General features: G+C 39.5%; 1 protein-coding gene across 7 annotated transcripts in view; it reads left to right on the top strand.

Annotated features, from left to right (window-relative positions):
* Nucleotides 1–16,533, top strand: part of HIVEP2 (HIVEP zinc finger 2) — a 144,629-nt gene that overhangs the window by 2,574 nt on the left and 125,522 nt on the right. For 2 of the 7 annotated variants that reach the window (XM_072855988.1, XM_072855991.1), the window contains exons 2-3: nucleotides 7,198–7,735; nucleotides 8,222–8,310. The exons of 4 other annotated variants lie outside the window; for them this stretch is intronic. The gene's annotated coding sequence lies outside the window, so the exon portion shown is untranslated. Of the gene's footprint in view, nucleotides 1–3,885; nucleotides 3,969–7,197; nucleotides 7,736–8,221; nucleotides 8,311–16,533 lie in introns of all 7 variants that reach the window. One more of the 7 variants, XM_072855993.1, reaches the window with a different exon arrangement.

Below are 16,533 nucleotides of genomic sequence, written 5' to 3'. Positions count from 1 at the left end.
CTCCCCCCCCCCATAAGTCTATTCTGTGAATTATTACGGAAGAAGTAAATCAAGCGGTCGGGGTGGTGAAAGCAGACCATTAATCGATAGGTCTGTGTTACTCTGCTCCATGGAGCTGTGCGTGCAGACGGTACCTTCTGTTCCATGTCTCTGCAGCTCCTGTGCAGCACAAGGGGGCTCCGGTCGTCATTATCATTCTGGGGACACCAAGTAATTACAGTAATTACTAAATTGAAAGAACTACTGGTCTAACAAGGTACAGATTCAGTGGGCCCAGTTTTTAAATTCTGTTGTTGTTGTGCATCGCCACTGACTACCAGAGGAATTTGATCCTCAGGTTATGAGGACGCAGTGCAGAATCCTTAGTATTTTGATAGTGAAAATGATACGCAGACATGCTAAAAAAGTGCATCTGTTTTTAAAGATAGGAGAGCCTCTGCCTGTTAGGTTTGCAGCATGTGGACATATTTAGATAGATGCACTGTAACCTGGGGGTTATATTTATTTACAGTTAGATGTTAAATCTTTCCTTATCCTTCCAGTCAGGAGATATTTCTGAAAATTGAGGTATGAATTATTTGAAACTTTCTTCATAAATTTTTTGCTTTGCCTAATTTTTTCAAAAAAATTGTTAGTGTTGTGGATTAGGCTGAGAGGGTTTTTTCCATGTGAGTTCTAAAAAGTTACTACTGTCATCTGTAAATACATATAAGGTTACTGTGGTTTTCAGCTTTGCAAAGGCACCAGTGGTATGGTACGGTCAGGGTGTCATTACTTTTGTTGATAGAACAATCCAAATTTTTAATGTTTTATAGGCTATTGTGTTGAGATTATTTTCCAATGGCAATTTGGCATAGCAGGCATATACATCCTGGCTGAGGTGGCGTGTTAAAACACCACTGCTATGGATAAGAATAAAACTGAGCAGCACTTGTCCCAAAGCACAAATGTAGAGGACTTTTAATTGTGTATCTGAGTCCAATTGTGTGGCAACAGTGCAGAATGCTTCTTCACAAAGGCAGATTTTTAGATTCTCAAGTGACTAGATTGCCTCATATGTGAGATCTGTTTACAAACCTTCTTGTTACTATGAAGACAAAACAGAGAGCCATATGCATTCATGTGGTCCTTGCTGAATAATGGTACATGTGTTTGGCAGTATATCATGTTTAGTTTATGTGGTGGCACCCTACAAGGCCATTCTGTTTTGACTTTTAACTATTTCTAATGCCATTGGCTGGACTCAGTTATAGGAGTAAACTTATGACACTGGTCCACATGTTTGTAACTAAGCTGGAAGTTTTTAAAGCAGGACATTTACTGTTGAGCATTTTGCCAAACTTTGTTTATTCATTTATTTAGGTGCTTGTTTTTAAAATAATTAAGGTGAATTGGAATTAAACAAAAGTGAAAGTAAGGAGTACCATTTTGCACTGTCCCTCTCCTCATCATTTTGAGTCATCAGCAGGGGCAGTTACTGTTACTACTTTTGAAATTTAACCATATTGGGTAAGGTAGTGGGAATATAGGAGCTGTGTGTCTGACAGAAGTGGTTTACTTAGCAAAATACTGCAATACTTACCATCAAAGAGAAAAATGCTTGCTATTTAAGAGTATTACTGTAAAGTATACAGGTCACAGTTATGTGACTTGTATTATGAAATATGGCAAGCTATCTTTCAAATTTGAGTATGGTGGGGCTTTGTAATAAGCTGTGGTCGGTTATACTGATAGCTATCCATCCAGCTCTGTAAGTAAAGCTCAGCAAGTACTACCTCCATGTAGTTCTCACTTGATTCTGCATAAGAATTCCAGGTAAATTGTCAGAGCTGAGAACTAACTTTCTCTGCCTGTCTTAGGTCCTAGCATAAATCAGGCCCAGCAAAAGTTGGTTCTCATGTCAATAGCCTTCATACAGGGTAAAGAGAGGAAAATGTTTTATCCATCTGACCTCAATCATTGAGAAGAGGTGAACCTGACAGGGTGTGGTTTTAAATTATTGGTCCTCCTAGCAGGAGGAATACATAATTACTATTAGATCTGATGTGTTTAAAGTCTTCAGCAAGAGTTAATTGCTAATACTCTTGGGAGCTTCACAGAAGTGTTGAGTGCAGAGGCTGCATACCTTTGTTATTTGAAAAAGGTCCGATAAGTTATGAGGAAACTGCTTTGAAAATTCTTTTATTTAAAGAGGCAGGTTATTTTTTCTTAACAGATTTCTTAAACAGCATCTCTGAAGTAGTATGTTGCAGATTAAAATAACTATTTTTGAAGTTATTTTTGTCCTGTAATTCAACTGTTGTTTTTTTTCCTTCAGTAGAAGGAACTATCTTAGCAGTTCCTGAAGAAGTGAAGAAACAGCAAGGGGAAGCGTAAACTAGATGGAAAACGGAGAATAGTATTTTTCACATTTCAGTCAGTAACTTTGGATGCTACATTTAATTAAAATAGCACAGAATTATCACAGAAGAATGAAAGTTTCAAGCTGGCTGTGCCATTTTGATAGGAAATAGCAGCTTTGTACAGTTTTGTTTCTCTTCTTGGGGCTTAAACATTTTTTTATAAGACTTTGCAACAACTGTTCAATTTCAGCAGGAAATATTAAAAAGCAATTCAGTGAGGCCATATTTTTCATTCTCAAGTGAAATTAGGACTTGCAAAAGTGCTGGTCTGACAGCCTGAGAGCAACAATCCATTGTAACTAGAAGTATTAGAAGTTTTTTCCATGATAACCAAGTAGCGAGCCCCTACTTGGACCTTAAGAAATTGTCAGTGAATTTAAAGAAGATATTAATCTCTGGAAACATCTCGGGTTTTTTTACAGAAATAGCAAGTGGGAGCCACCACATACCTCTTATTTTAGCATTCTGAACTTTTGTTCATAAATTGAACAGTTGACTTTACCCTAACCACTCATTTGTAGTAGGTTGCCCCCAGTAAGATTTGTCCCCAGAAATCTCTCTCACAAAGCTGTGACCATGGAAAAGGGGTGAGAGGGTATGGGTATGGGTAGGGGAAACAATCTGGTGTGGTGTTTCCAAATCCCCAATGTGAAATAATCAGAAGACGTACAAGTATATGCAGCTTTGCCTGTCAAATTAAAAGTCCCTTGCCTTTTTTTTTATTGTCTTGTGATTAATTTCTCACCATCATTAATACAGTCTAAACATAAGAGTTTCTTCTTGCTCTGAGGAAGTTTTGTGGGTTCTGGGTGCTTATTTTCATTTGTCTTTCAGGCACATTTTGTACATCTGCAAAACGGTCACTCTCTGTTCTCTGCATGCCAGGGTAATAGCAACAGAGTGTGGACCTCAACTGTTTATGGTCACAACATTGCTTGTGTTTCTGTATTTCCTTGTTCTGCCCTGGGCATGCCTTTTTTACTGTTTCTTGAAACTGAATATTGCCTTTTACTTTTTCATAGATTTATATGTGAGTAAGCAAAAACCTATACGTCTTTTTTTTTTTCTCCACTTTCTCTGGATGGGGGTCTCAGGGCAGACCTACCAAATAATGTACCACTTAGATGGTAGTATTCTTAAAGTAATACAGTGTACCAATGTGGATGTAATTATCTGATATAAATTCCTCTGGTACATGGTTACAGTGATATGAGTAGCTTGCATAGTGATTATATCCATTTTTCTGAGTTTGTTTATGCACGTTCTATGTCTGTCAGAGTAGACTTGGTCTCAACAGAAAAGTTCTTTCTAAAAATGACATGGAAACCATAAGTAATGTAATAATGTAGTTGGTAACGGGTTTATGGCCACTTCATGCACACATGGGTTTGTTTTGTTGCACCTCAATTTGTGTTTAACAGAAAATTATTTTATTGTTTTGTTTTTTCTTGTGATTGACAATTGTGTCCTAATACACTTACAGAGTCTGAAAAATGCAACTCTACTATACAAGAAATTTCAGCCTGCACAAAAAAAATTGTAAAGAATATCTCTGTTCTTAAACATGTAAGTTCACTTCATTGCAACTTAAGTAAGTTGTAATAAACTGCTGCCGTTCTGGCTAAAATCTCTGATTTAAGTAAGCTACCAAAGGGGGAAGAAAAGGATGTACAGTATTTTTTGAAAGGCATGCTTTAACTGCTGTTCTGTCTTACAGGAGGAACTCAAGGTTTGATTGCTACAGAAAGTTTCTCTTTTAGATAGTGGTTTATCAGAAATTCCATACAAAGGAAAGCAGTTAGGTAATTTGCATGTATAGTTCAGTTTAATAGAAAAGTGAAAACCAGAGGAGCTAAAGGGAATTGAAATTACAGTGTCAGGCGACATTTTAAAGGTAATGCTGTAAAGTAGAGTTTGACCCTCTTCATAAGAAAATGCTCATGAAAAAACAAACCCCAGATTATTTTCTGTAATTTATAGTGAAGTTTAGACTTTTTTGGCTACAGAGGTTAGTATTGCTGCTGGCCTGACTGGGCTAACTTAATCCTCCCTGCCTCCCCAAACCCTAGAGGTGTGCCTGGAATTTTCCTCTGCTGGGCTTGGTGGTGGACTGTCAGAGCTTTAGTGCACTCCTTATCAAGTGATTTATGAATATGGAGTAATACTGGATGTTTTCTAATAAGCAATTTAAAAAGCTGAAAGAAATGTCTAATTGCACATTGTAGGACATGATGTAATCTCAGAGAATTTAGTAGAGCAGAATGCTTAATTTTGTTGAAATAATATTATTTAATGAGCAGTTTTCCCATAGAGTAATATCTGCGCTTAGGCAGAAAGGAGCTTTATGTTTAAAAAAAATCTAACATGACAGGATCAGGATTATCAAGAGTTAGTCTTATTAGACAGTGGGGTGTTCTTGCATATTGGTTTTTTTTGTTTAAATAAAATAAATGGCCCAATCTCTGTATTTATGTATTTTATATTCGTGGTTTGCATTAAAACAAAACACGTATAGTGTGTCAAGAAAGAATAGCATGAAATAATAACGGGGATTACCCTTCCTTGACAACAAGACGTGGCACTATTTAGATAGAACAAAAACTATTTAGTTTAGACCAAAGTCAGTATTCAACAGAGACTAAGTTGCTGGTATCTATTAACGATCTTCATAGCTCAGTGTAGTTCATTTCAAGTGTAGTCTGTTCACAAAAGTCCTAAAAGTATGTGGAGTTTCATGTTCCTTGTCTTTCAAAGACAGCTAAAATAGTTCAGTTAGCTGGAAAACATACCTTTATTTGCTCTAACTGTTGTCAATTTATGTGGAGTTTGAAAGTGATTTTATTTCTTTCTGTACAAGCATTAGTAATGAAAAAGAGATGCTCTAGGGAGTAATGCAGGCCCCTGGTTAACTGACATTTGTGCATGCTGACAGGGTTTAACAGAGTCCTCTGTGACACCTGTGAACACTGATTCATCTTTACAGTTGAATTTCTAAAACTATTTTGTTAACGTTATAGAAGAGAGAATTGAGTACAATTCATGGTCTTCTGTAACAATAGAGATAGACTAGTTTTGACTGTTTCCCATTTAAAATCAGTTATGTTTATGAACACAGTTTCTGAAGCTGCTTATGAAAGGTTTTTTCCCTTCATTTGTCTGAGATAAAATAGTTCGTTAGTGAAAAAGATATTTGTCTTTGGCTGGACATTCATAGACTCCTACAACCAGATTCCCTATCCTGTTTAAGTCAATAAAAGTTTCCACACTTTGGTAAAGGTAGGATTTAACTATGAACGTGGAGACCATAAAGTTGGACATCTTGATGCTGTGTGATATGATAGTCTATTTTGATCACCAGGAGAGGTCGTGATACTAGGCTCTTAGGGTAAAGAGATTTTGCTTTAAAATCTCGGCAAAGCTATGTGAATGTAATTTCTTCCAACATTCCTAGGAAAATTGTGTCAAACAGAACTTGCAGCCTGTTCCAGTATTTTGTGCTTGGTCTTACAATACTAGTAAAATTCCTCTAAAAGTTAGTGGGTATTTTCACAGTGCTGCTTGGCTAGAATCTTTGTTTTCTTAAGGCTTAAATAATAGGTAAGCTGCATGTATTTAATTTGGTGAGGTACAGCTGAATTTTGATACAGGCTTAGCAAAATGTTACTAATACATCTGGAGAAATCTGAGATACGTGTTAGGGTAGGAGTCATTTATATAATACGCTTCAGTAGGAAATGATGTTAGTGAAATGATGTTAGTGATGTTAGCATGATGTTAGTGATATACAAACTCATAGGAAGGTGTTTGTTTTAGAGCTAGAGTGATGCCAAATACAGTGTTGCTACCTCTGTGGTAGGTTGGTATGGTGGCAAAATGTTGGGATGGAGAGGGCAATAAAGTTACTCTAGTAAGTTATCTGTCACGTTTGATACATGCCATATATTTTTTAGTTTTTTAATCTCTGATTTACTTCATTACTAATTAAAAAAATACACAAATTGTACTCATCTTTGACCTAGTTTATCATTATTGCTGAAATTAATTAATTATTAATTATTGGTGAAAAACTTCAGAATCAGCCATGCATTAGGAAAACTGCTACATAATTTGGAGTAATTAGTAGGGCAGTTCTGAGTCAGCTATGTTTTTGTGAAGGAGTAAGGTTGTAAGCTGGAACTGATATATGGTAGTATGAAGGTTCCCATAGCACCTTTCTTTGGTCTGTTTTGTTATTGACAGGACTTTGGTCTGTGAAATGTCAAGAGACAAAAGGATGACATACAGTACCTTCATTTTCTCTGCTTTGTTTTTAGCTCAGCTCACTAATAGTTGAAAACTGTTACCGTATAGCTCTTCAGTGATTCCATTAGTGATCTCTTTGTGGACAAAAATTCATCACTCTGTGTGTTGCTTTTATGAACAGGCTTGGCAGAGAGGTGAGAAAGTAATAGGCAGGGAAATGCAAGCATATCAGATCCTCCAAAACTTCTCTTTTGGAGCAAGGACAAGGTGCATTTATACAGCACCTTGGAAACGCTTGTTTTGCTTCTGGGTTGTACAGATTTCAGCATCCAGAGTTGATAAACCTGAACCTTTCATGATGGCACGTTGGCCCAGACGCATTCACTTGTAAAAGATAAGTGTACAAGGAGAAGAACGTCTGATTTAGTTTTGGTCTGTGTCCTCTGTGTGACGCTTTATAGTTGTGTGTCTGGGGTCTTTGCTTGTTCTTCTGTAGTAACGGTGAAGTAGCTTTCAGTAGATATACCCTGACTTTCCTTCCCTTGCTCCCCAGATCACCCTCTGCATGGCAGGAAAGAGAAAGACACACAGGACGATGGAGTTCCTTTACGCACACCTCTCCCAAGCTTCAGTGCAGCATATTTTCCACAAATGGAGTGACTATGAGATAAACCTTCTAATTTTCTTTCTCTTTCTCTCTCACAGCCGTAGTAATTAAAGAAGAAAACGAGGATGCTAAATATACATTTTTGGATGTATGCTGGTTGAGAATGAGGCCTAGAGGGGAAGATAAATAAGATGGGGAGGGGAGGTTTGAATGTGACTGACAGTGGATTATAATTGCCTACAAGAAGCTATTGTTATCAGATCAAGTCTCACTCTAACATTAAGTTCTCAACCTAAGGAATTTTAGTACTACAGCCTTTAAAATCCCTGTCCCGTTGCAAGTCAAACAAGCATGTCTTGATGAGCAACTAAGATCCAGTAGAAGGCACCATCTTGGATACAGTGGTAGCATCCTCTAACTTTCATTGTTTGACATCTCCACAGACAATTTACACACAGAATACAATCTTGCTCAATGCTTGCAGGTATTTCTCTTTACGTTTGCTTATGCACTGTTTTTTTTTAATTCAGTCACACTATTATTTGATCCTGGTCAATAGTTCAACCCACTTAACTAGCAAGCAGGAGAATAAATGAAACTGATTTTGACTAACTCTTTCTCAGTCAAATGGGTTGTCTGGCAAGTCAAGAATGTAATAAGTAGATTTTGTGGCTATTTACAGACTTGCACACTAGAAAACAGAGTGCCATGCTTCCCAGTTTCATTTCATAATTCAGACAGTGTCACATCCAGATGATGGGATTACACCTGTGTGTTCATCTCAGCCAAAAATGCATTTTTTGGCTCCTGCTTTGATGTTTTCCCATAAAAATAAACAGATTACACCAGAAAATTAAGGGCTTTTGCTGTATTGTGTGAAGAAATATTTAAGCATGCATGTATAAGTACACTCATGTACCTTTATGTGATCATAGCTTTTGCCTCCAGTCATGTTCTGTCTCCTTCACAGTACAGTATACCTGGAATAACTTCATGAGAGCTCGTGGTTGCAGGTCTGGCTTGTTTGTCGCTGAGAGGAAGATTTGTCCTAGATTCAATGTAGGTTCAACTTCTGCTATTATTTAAATATCAAAGAATATATTTTAAATAAATAAACTTATTTGCATTATTTATGTGTGAGTATTAGCATTTATTTCACAAGTGTGTATATAGATGCATATACACAGCCACATTTTGTTAAACAGGTAAAAAGTCATATTAGTTCTCTATGATGAACTGCTGTGGTTTCACTTTGGTGCAATGGGTATCAGAATCTGCCGAGGTGATCTTTCTGAAGTGTCATTCACTGTTCCTCGTACAATGCTGATATGATGATGCCAGCAGAGTCAGTAATTGAGCGTGGCCCATTTTATTGCCTGTGACTGATTCAGCCAACGTCATGTCTTGTTGGACTCTGAAGATGTTTGCCTTCTAAGTTGAAGCACTTTGAATTCCTTTTATATCCTCTTGTTTCCGAAGGACATAATCGTGTCACGCTAGTCAGAAGGTTAAAGGATTGTTTCTGAGGCCCTGTCATTGGTGGTGCACGACAGTCAACTTGTGCGTGGTGCTCATTAACCCTCACTCCTCTGGTAGGACACCCACTTCAGCACCATGGCTGAACTAGTGGTGCCAGGTCTCATATGGCTGTAGAAATATGACCAGAAAGTCAATCCATGAACAGACTACCTGTGTAAATAGATTACGTAAATTAAAGATACCATAAAAAACACTTGCATCATGCCAACACTTGTTACCGTGTTGCTTGACTTTCTCTGTTGTCAAGTGCAAAACCATCTTGCCCTCATCTCACACTTTTCTAATCGGTGCCCCACAGCTGAGAAGATGGCACCAAACTGTGCTCAGCACAGCTTGTGTTACTGTGTGAACTGCCTCATCTCATGTGAATAAAATGAAAACTCTTGTTGTTTTTGATCAAATCCTGACTTCAATAAAAGTGCAGAATGGCACGTTGTTACTGTTTTTTTTCATGAGGCTGGGATTTTACCATCAGTCCTGTAGACAGGACTTGTACTGCTGAAATGGTGCTCCTCGTGACTGTCTCAGCCTATAAATGGAAACCTCCAGCATGCGAGGTTTGCTTTTCATTGGATATAGTAACACTAGGTGAGAATATTGGAAAAACTATCTACATGGAAACAGCCTCTGGATACTTCAGGCAGAGAAGATATAAAACAAAGGGCACTCTCAACAGAAATGATTGTTACATTGCCAGATGGTATAAGGTAATTTGGAAAGAAAGAGTAAAGATATATTATCTACCCCAAGGTGCTTTCATTGTGATTTGAATATAAAATGTGTGAAGTCTTAGGTACAAGTGTTGGAACTGACAGCGGCTTAGAGCTGTGGTTTTAGCTTTTCTTTTGTAGTTATAACCCATCTGAGAAAGGAACTTGGTGGGTTCCTGAGGGCATCGTAGTTCCAGCAGAGTTTGTGAGCTTGGAGCCTGGACTGTACCTTACCTGTCCTGTACACTTGTTTCCCCAGTGAGATCCCATTATCTGGGTTTGGAACTGCTTGTTAAGATGTGAGAAACTTGCATTTCATTTCAGTTTGTGCATGATGTCATTTTGGTTTTGTTTTTTTTTTATTTTAATAAGGTCTGATACCTTCTTGTTTCAAGTTGCATAATTTCAGAGATTTTTTTTTTCCTGCTTCTGGTATGGTTCAGCATGAAAAAGACACACAAAAACAATATTTACAATAGGTTTGCAAGGTTCTAGTATAATGTTTCATTCTAGTGTAACCTACCTGTCCTATGTATCTAGTCCTCCATCTGAAGCCCAGTAGCACTGAGTTGAATTGGCTTATCACTGATAACTGGGTTTCTCTTTGCACTCTCCCATTTTTAGATGTAATTTTGAAAGAATCTTGTACCTGGTGGGTTGATTAGAGGGGAGATGAGCTATTTTCTTTTTTTAAATACTACAAACAGAATAAAAAAGGAAGAGGAAAAAGCCCAGATCAACCAAAGCTTATGACATGATTTTAGAATGCATAACCTTGGGCAAAAAGGGCCAGTTATTGGAGTAGTTCTTGAGTAACCTAATTGTTTGATAAGGATCCTTGCCTGTTTAAGTTGTTGTTGGTTGTTGGAAACATTCCATTTCTAAATTTGTGCCTTACTGCATACCCTGAGGTATGTGTACAACCCACTGTAATTGCACAGTTTATTATTTTATTAATGAGAGCTATGATAATGTGTTGGCTCACGAATTCCCTCCAGTCCAGGTACAGTCTCCTAATTGCCCAGGGTTCTGCGATTCCATTGTTTGTTCTGGGGATGGTGATGGAGAGCAAATCAAAGCCTTTACAAGCATGGTTTAAAGAACTCAGACCTTGCCCTAAAGCCTGTATTTGATGTGATATTGCAACCAAAGGCTGGAAAGGTAGGATACCTTTTTAACACACACCTAATGAATAATAATAGAAGCGGCAGAAGTAAATTCTTACTACATAATCCTGAGTACCTGAGACTTTGCCAGCTGGAAGGAGAGGGACGCATACCTTAATTGGCCTTCATAACCATAGCGGAGCACCCCTTAGTAATTCTTTGATCTGGGTCTCTCCTGCCTGCCTCTTTGCCCGAGTGGCTGGAAGACTCGCAGTTCATTTGCTGTAAGGCTCACAACAGTGAGCAAGCATCTGGCATGCACCAGCAGCTCCTATTTTTAATGAGCCTCTGGGATAGCAGGCATACTAGGGTGCCCATTCCCATGTTCCGGAAGCTATTTCTGTGTGCAGATACTAGATTCGTAGTACAAGAGCAGGGAGCAGCATCAGTGGAGGTGTGGTCTGCGGGAGAGTTGGGGAAATCCAGTTTACTGTGTCTGTAACTCTGGAGACAAAACTTTCCCGTAAAAAGCCATGGCAAAACACCACAACCTCAAACAACTAGCACTTGCTCCTCAGCGCTGCCCAGCTTTACTGGTGCGCTGTAAACCTCTGACCCTGGGCTTGCAGATCCGGGGAGCTCTCTGAGGACATCGTGGCAGCCCGGGTCCCCCCAGCCTGCGGGACGGGGGGATGGTGGGTTCCCACTGAGTGCATCGCGGGCTGCCTCCTTACTGCGGTGGCTGGTACGGTTTTCCGCAGCTTCTGAAACTGCTCATTACAGCGCCTGGCTCTTCTACAAGGGCTTTTCATAGCTGCAGCCCCTGTGGCTTGCTGCAGCATGGTTTTCTGGTGGAACAGATGGTATATTACGTAGAAAGTTACTGTATTTTTGTATCACTGATTTTTATTTATTTATTTTGCTGTTTGTGTCCCTCTCTTTTTGAAGTGGGCATATAGCATAAGTGCAGAATTTGGAATTGATACTGGATTTGCCTTTAATATATTAATCTTTATATTTCTGTATGTGTGCAGTATTTTACACTGAGTAGTGTGTGCTTTCTGAAGTGTTAGTGAGCACATTTTCGTCACTTGAATTGAAATTAGTTCAAAATACTTTAAGGGAAACAAGCCTATGAAAGAAGATCTTTGAAGGGAAGAGTAAATGTCTTCTTAAACAAGCTTTGTACTCACTGGAGTACAGTTTCATTTTTAAGTCAGTAGATGTGTTTTCTGTATCTAATCTTTGTTTTTTTAATTGATATCATCTGGTCAATTTGAGTGAAAATGCTATTCCCATAAGAAAAATATTTATTCTAAATATTATTGTTGCCTAGGATCTTGCTGAATTCATGAGATACAGAAGCAGTCAAGCTGATTTAATATTTTTAACATTTTTATAGTGTTTTCTCATTGTTTCCATGAAAGCAATTTCAGTAAATATTTTAGCAATTGCTTTTGGTTTCTTGAAATTAGGTTACCTATTGTTGAAAACTGCAGGTTCTTAAACATGGGTTTCAGATCTGCTTTGTCTTGATTAAGCATTTGAAATAAAACATAAATACTTGAGCAAGCCCCAAAACAAGTGCTTGCCTTCCCCCCCAAGTAGTTTCCAGGACTTAATGTGTTTGGTCCAAAGAATTCCCACAAGTTGTTATTTATAAAAGATAGTTACAATCACAGGGTTTTGGTTCCACTTAGCCAAATCAGTTTCATATATTAACTTTTTTTTTTTAATGTGTATATATATTATTATATATATACACACATACATATATTTTATATTTATATACTCACACCTACACCAGTGTATGTGCATATGTATGCACACACAGCACGCACACGCATATACACTCTCACACTATATGTATACGGACACTCGCACACACCTGAAATGTATGGGATCATCCCATTTGAAATGTAAGGTTTATATTTTCATGCCAAACCTGATCCTTACCACATAATTGCAGTAGTGTTTTTCTCTTTGCAATTTAGCATTTTATCCAGTAGCTTCTGAACGGGAGGCTGTGCGTCCTCGTGCCTGGGGACCCCCTGAGGTGTGTGGGGGGAGAGACCAGCGCTGGTGGCGGAGTCCTCCTGGGGCAGGAGAGCACGGCGAGGGGCAGCCGGGTGCGGTAGATGAGGAGACAGGAATTTCTGATTGCCACCACTTCGCTGGTGGTGGGATTGTGTCCTTCAGCGGAGGGCAGTCTCTCATGCTGCATCCCGTGTACCTGCCATGTTTAGGCTGGGTACCAGGTTCACAGTGAAAAACAAGCCCCCCGCTTCTGTTTTCTGCCACGTGTATTTTGAAGATAAATAATTACCTGCTATCAGGTGTTCGGCAGCTTGGACCTTGTCATCTTTATTTGCCTTGTTTTCCTCATAAACGTGGCACAGGATATTTTCATTATGTGTTTATAGGATTGCTTGAGAGAATTCCCTTAGTGATGAGACACTTCAACAAAAAATATCAAGATAATGGCTTTTCCACTTGCACTTCTCAAACGTTCCTTCAAATGGAAGGGAAGGAATTATAAAAAACATGTACATAGTTTAAATTCCTGAGTGATACAATATAGTGACTTTGTTCTAAGGTGGGTTGAACAGGGTAAAAGTATAACTGAGTTTGTGGGAATCTGTAAAGGTGTTAAATATTTTGTAGGTAGCCAACTTTGTTTAAGAGTTGTTTTCTGTATGTATTTGCACTTACCGGAACCAACTTCTATTTTGGAGTGGAAAAGCACGTGTTTTCATCAGCATACCAAGGGCACTGACAGTGAGGGCAGTTCACAGTTTGCATCTGTCCCTTTGCTTTAAGTTTCGAACTTTAAATTAAAAAAACCAACACCACAGATACAGCTCTTTTTAAAATATTAGGGTCATGTTTGGATACGAAGTATACTGCAGAGAACATACGGCACTTTCTCACCTCAAACCATGGTAGAGATGGTTTAATACCATTCTTCAACTAATGGAACAGTAAGATGTAATTACCTGAAGATTAACTCTGAGGACGTGGATGGGTGTGTGAAAATATTGCTTGTTCCTTATTGTATTCTTAGCTCTTTAACAGACTATTGCAACAGGCAGCCAGAGATGTATGAAGAATGCCTATTGCAATACCGTGTGCCGGTGCTGAATGGCTATGCAGCCTGGCCACGTGCTGCTGTTGTGCCGTGCGGCAATTGTCTCAGTACGGTCAACAGTACAAATTCTGGGTGCATTTCTTTCATTCTCGGATATGGGGCTAAAAATAGTTGAGCAAGCTTATTCTGAGTGAGTGTGGTACTTTATGGTCAGATTTGAGAAAATCGAATGGCTCTCTTATGTGTTGTTTAGGATGCTGTGCACAGTGGAAGCATTCTTACAGTACTTTGAAGGTTTCGTCCCCTTTTTCCTTCTCTCAGGAGAATGTCACTGCTTACACCCATTGCTGTGTATGATATGGGCCGGATTCTGATCCAGCACCCACATTTTTAAGGGCCAGATTCTGATCACTTTACTCTGATTGAACTAATCCAGACTGTCTTTGCTAAAATAAATGCTTCTTTGTTTCAATGCAGAGTTAAAATCAGATTTTCGTCCTCAGATTATGTATTGTGTACTGCAAATCGTTGCCAACGCCAGAGACTCATTTGTTTGCTTTTTTGATATTGAAAAGAGTCCTGATGCCAGACTGACAACCCTTCAGGATTAAGTCTTCAAGCTAACATCAGAACAAGAAGCAGTAGAGGTTTCTTCATGCTAACTGGGCAGTGAATCTTCAAGATAAGCTGTCTTTGAAAAATTTACCTCTAAAGGAAAGGGTAGAAAACAACCAAACCAGCTCATATCTGTGTAGAAGAATATGATTTTAAAAGGATATCCAAAATGTTTAGTTGATAAATAATTGAAAGTACTATTTTTGACCTTCTTTTAGTAAAATGAGCAGTTTTGGTAAGCCAGTGGCATTGCATATGCCCCATAAAAGATAAGATTTCTTATGAGTCCAAGATACAGACTGGTGGTTCCCTAGTTTCAGCTCTAATACTCCGAATTGCTAGGGCTGAAAGGCTGGCTTCAGTTCCCGGTGTGACCACAGGGTGGTCATTGCAGAAACACGGCAAAAATACTCCTCTTCAGCTAGTGGTGGTAGTATGAGATGAGAATCCAGAAAAGCATTTTCCAAACTCCTTGTAACCTTTTTAACTGAGGTTTGTTGAATTAAGTGCCTCTATTTGAAAATCAGCTTCTATCAAGTGGAGCACTGCTACCCAATCTGTCTCATTCAGTGTACAGAGGACACCAGAGGTTGTTGGTGGGACATGCTCATTGTGGAATGACTGTATTTATCACTGTGTTTTGGCATGTTGTTCAGAGACTAATGAAAATGGGTCTAGAATGTGTCTCATGAGTGAGGGAGTACCGTAAGCCTGTCCATCCCCCTGGCCCAGGGGAGGATCAGCTATAACCAAACCATTTCCCACGGGTGGTCATTCAGTCTGCTCTTTAAAACTTCCAGTGGTGAAGACTCTGAAACCTCCTGGATGGTCTCATTTGGATTCCTAACGATGCTTTCCATTAAAAAAGCCTTTCTAATGTTTAACTTAAGAAGGTAGTAATGGTGAGTAGGACTGCAAGCCAGGTTCTCCCTACACTTGCCAGGTAAGTATACTAATGATTTACTTGGGGTCAGATGGGCAGCCTGTGAGAGAATCAGTTACCAAATGCTGAACTCCCACATGCCACTACCCGACTCCTGTGCCTTCACCCTTTTCCTTAAGCTGGGCCCTTATCTGCTTCAGAAAGGCAGGGGCAAAATTGAAACAAAGCATCTGTATTCGCTTTGCTGGGTTGTCAGCCATATCTGACAAGGGAATCCTGTAGTTCTACGCTCCAGTTGTGCCCCAAATGCATTCACAAAACATGATCCAAAAATATGTAAAGCTTGATTTCCAGATGCTTGCAGAAGTATGGTCTGTAGCAACAGTTTAGTGCATTTCTATATCGTAGTAATATTCTTACACAAGCTGTACAAGAAAAATAAGAGCAGCACGGCTCCTGAGCAAATATTGTTTCTAGTCACATACGATACTTTGCAGCTGAGCCTGGTAACATGCTGCTTAGCTGTTTTGCTATGCAAGTGCAGAGAACGCTGTTAGCAATAAAGCCACTGCTGGTTTCTCTTCCAAAACCTCCCTCCTTGCAGTGCATTGGAAATGACTGAACTTTGGCCCTCAATCTGCTGACACCCTGAGGGAGTGCAAATGTAATGACGTCTTTGCTTGTTTCAGCCGCACAACAGGAAACGCTCATGGCCTCCCCTTCTTCCTGCTCTGAGAAAGTGCTGCCTTTTTTTTTTTTCTTTCTTCCCCTCCCTTCCCCTGCAGTCAAGCGGGCTGAGACCTAGTTTCAGGTCTGGGCTCGGCAGCCAGCTGGTGCTCGCACAGGGCCCCCATTGCTGCTGCCTTCCCGCCGGGGCAGCCCATAGCCTCCCTATTGCTCTGCTGTGGTGGGGATGCCAGAAATACGAGCGGTTTAATTTTTATTCCCCCCCCCCGGAGAAGTGACTGAGAAGAGAATACAGTTATGTGGCAATGGCTTGCTCCACAGAGCATGTCACTGGATACAGCTCAGCTGCAAAGACCAGGATGGTCAGGTGATGATTTGCCTTGGGGAGACTACATCACCTGCGTAATATAGAGGACACACTGTCAGGTGGGCATTCAGGGATCCTGGAATACGGTCCCGGTAGTGCTGAATAATGCCGAATATAGAGGGCCTGAACAGATTTCTTTGCCTTGCTGGAATACGGAGGCTTTCTTCTCGCAGAGCATTGACAGGAAACCTGTTTAACCCTCTCTGGCTGCTGCTTTTATACTTTGTAACCAAAACAGTTACGAACTATGAGTAAGAATGGTTATTGAGAAACACAAGCCGTTTGCA

This window comes from Ciconia boyciana, chromosome 3 (assembly GCF_034638445.1).
Source record: "Ciconia boyciana chromosome 3, ASM3463844v1, whole genome shotgun sequence".
Taxonomy (NCBI): Eukaryota; Metazoa; Chordata; class Aves; order Ciconiiformes; family Ciconiidae; genus Ciconia; species Ciconia boyciana.
Note: the sequence above shows the minus strand (reverse complement) of the source record. Positions and strands in the feature narration are given on the sequence as shown.